Raw genomic sequence first — 3,575 nt, forward strand, 5'->3', positions numbered from 1 at the left:
GTGTGTACAGAAAATATTAAAATACAATTATGAATTGTTAGGTTATGTTATGCATGTCGATGTGCACGCATGGGACCATATGTGGGATTGACGTCATAGTCTCGTCTGGTTTCTCTTGGGTTGTTTCAGTGGAATATAATGCACATGATCCATCTTGTCACATTAATTGCCTAGTTAACTTCAAATTGGGGTTATCAACAAGTGTCAACCTCTTGATTGAGATTAAGAGTTTGAAGATTCCCTGGTCCCTCCCTCTAACCATACACAAATCCCCAGTAAACATGTCTCTGGTTGTATTTCTTACCAACATAATCATTTCTCATGTGGTCTAACGAAACATCAAATTACTGAGATAATTATGTCCCCCTTATTAAACTTCCTTCTCTATCCCCAATAACCAAATTTCCCATTCATTGCTTTCTACTGTACACATGCTTTTACTTTATGGAACGTAGCAGCATTTTTTATTTGTAAAATTTAAAATGAGACCATATTCAAGTTTGTCTTTTTATTAATCACAATTAACTTTAATTTGTTTGTAAGCTCAAGAAATGTAGGATTTCTGGCCATGTATATAGTTGTTGCTTTATTATTAGAAAGGTTGCAAAAGAAATAGGAATTAAGAGAATGAAAGTTACTGGACAAATAATACTACTATGGAAGATCAATGATGAGTGAAACTATAATCATCTAGACTCATATGTACAATAAATTGGTAATTTTCATAAGATCATAATTTATTATTTATAGAAAACTAATTTAGGATATTTAAGATTCAAGATTTTCATACAATAAAACATAATAGAACATTAACTTTGATTTATAAAAGATTTCAAAGATTTCACGAGGATGCGTTCTTCAATTTATTTGTTTTTCAATCACCATTTTCTAATTTATCTCTTTGTCGTTCTTACTTCTCTCACACATTTTGTATGACTTGCTGTGAAAAAATCTTATGACCAGACCCAATCTTTCTTGTAAACCAACATCCATCAAAAAAAATTTATTTTATTTTATTATAATTTTCCATAATAACCGATATGTTCGTATATTTTATTAAATCACAATTGGATTCATTATAATATTTCAAATAAATCACATAACACAATTAATTCATTAATTAATTCTAACACTACTTTTATACAGGGATTTAAATACAGTCTTTTATTTTTTGGGTTTCCAACCAATCAAGGCATCCCACAAAAGAAACAACACCATGCGATACCTAAAATCACTTGAGACATTGAAATTGTCAATAAAGATTAGATGTAAAGAAAAGAAACTAAATGATTAAAATTTGGTGAATGACCATGTATAGTGTTAAATGGAGTTTATTATAAAGGAGTTGGTTTCATATTAATAAGATGAACAACGTGTATAAGAACAAATGACTAAAGAGTTGTGGAAAAAAATTGATCGAAAAAGATGAGAACACAACTAACATTCATAATGTGAACGTGTTGATGTTTTTTCCATCCTACAATGTCATTTTGATGCAGAATTTCAATACAACTAGTTTAAGTATAATTGTTTCTAAACTTGTCCCTACTTCGTATTTTTCCTTTTAACAAACGTATCCAATTAAAATTGGTAAAGTCATCCATCAAGGTAATAAAATATTTGTAACCTATAAGGAAATTTTAAGTGATTCTCAAATATCAACATGTAATATTTCAATAAATTTCGTAAACATGATATTGTTAAGAGAAAAAGATAACTTCTTTTATTCTGCAAAGTGACATATATCACAAGGAGAACAAATTGAAGATTAATATGAGAAAATAAAGTGTGTTAGATAATCATATGAAGCATATCCCAATGTCAGAACTTTGTTATTTCAAGATATAAGCTAGTTTTAATTCTTACATTGTAAAGAAAGACTCATATTACGATTTTTAGTTTTACTTCTTTTCATACAAATATTGGTGTAGAAGAATAAAATAAATACTTGGAAGTTTTCACCATATATAAAATTTTCACCCTCTCATATATACCAATTAATATTCATAGGTTTTTCTAAGAAAATAAAATAGTTTGAAGAATGAAAGAATAACATAGCTAATTGTTTTTATCATTTGTTTATGACAATCTAGAGATAAAAACTAGATTGATGGAGAAAAAACGAATATATAACACATCACTCAATTCAAGAAACTTATAAGTTTTTCTATCAACATTAACACATTCTTTGTTATCATTAGGTAGTGACACTTGAATTTTAGAATACTTGTGTGTGATTGAGAACAAAGAATAGTAAAAGTTTTGATTTTACCTAAATTTACATGATATCATTGAAATTATCACATGAGGTCCTGAAATTGTTAGAAGTGTGTTAAGAGAAATCGATTTGTGTTAGTTGAAGAAGAGCCACAAATTATTGATATAGCTCGAATTAATATGTATGATATTTATTGTATTTTTTTACCAAAACATATATATTCTTGAAAATTTTTTTAAAAGTAAAAGAGATTGAGAAACAATAACCATTGCAATGTATTGTCTGAACTGTTGGTGAATAATCATTTTCTCATACTCATTTTTAAAAAGGAAAAATAATATATTTATATACGAATGATAATAATAATAATAAATAAAAAAACTACTAAAATCCGGCAAATACCTACCATTAAAATTTTGTAAAAGACTATATGATATTCATATAAGTTTATTGAGATTATATGACATGAGCCTTAACTCAGACTCATTCTTGAAAACATAACTATTTAAACAGTAACAATATAACATTCTTGAAATATAAAAAAAAAAAAAATCATAACTTTATACTATACTTGTGAATTCATATTTTCAAAACTAAAAAAAGAAAATAGGTAAGTTAAATATTTGCTTAGCATGTTAAATATGTAATTTAACCACATTATATATATTTTTTTAAAAATAGAAAAAATTAAAAAAAAATGAAGATTTCATGGGTTGAAACATATCATATATATGGACACAATATTTATTCCAACTTAACGAATGAGAGAAGACCAAATTGAATAATTTTAAATAATTATAAGATTAAATGGAACCAACAATTAAGTAAGGAACCAAACCAATAAAATATGAGACTAAATAAGTAATTATAAAAAAAAAAATCATAATTTTCTACTAGAATTGTGAATTCATATTTTTAAAACTAAAAACAAATAAGTAAGTAAAATATTTCCTTAGCGTGTTAAAAGAGTAAATTATTTGATAATTTACCATTTTAGGAACTTTTTGCCATTTTTTTAATTCTAGGAACTAATTTGGTTGGTTTGTAATTTAATTGATTAAATTAATCAGAAATATATAACTTTACGCACTGGTTTGTTAATTTTAGATATAATTTTAATAATTCTTTTAATCTGGGATAATAAATTAATGATTTACACGTAGATGTAAGTGAATACAGAAAAAATCCTCCTCAAAATTAGTTTATCTATAACTATATATTTATAATTATTTATAAGTATATATAAAAAGAATTTTTTTTTTCACAATTATTATTCATACTTTACCCTTTATAATATTTATTTACTTTTTAAAAATTAATAATTAATTTTACATATTTTTCAGAAAACGATTCTTAC

This window comes from Vigna unguiculata, chromosome 3, assembly GCF_004118075.2.
Source record: "Vigna unguiculata cultivar IT97K-499-35 chromosome 3, ASM411807v1, whole genome shotgun sequence".
NCBI lineage: Eukaryota > Viridiplantae > Streptophyta > Magnoliopsida > Fabales > Fabaceae > Vigna > Vigna unguiculata.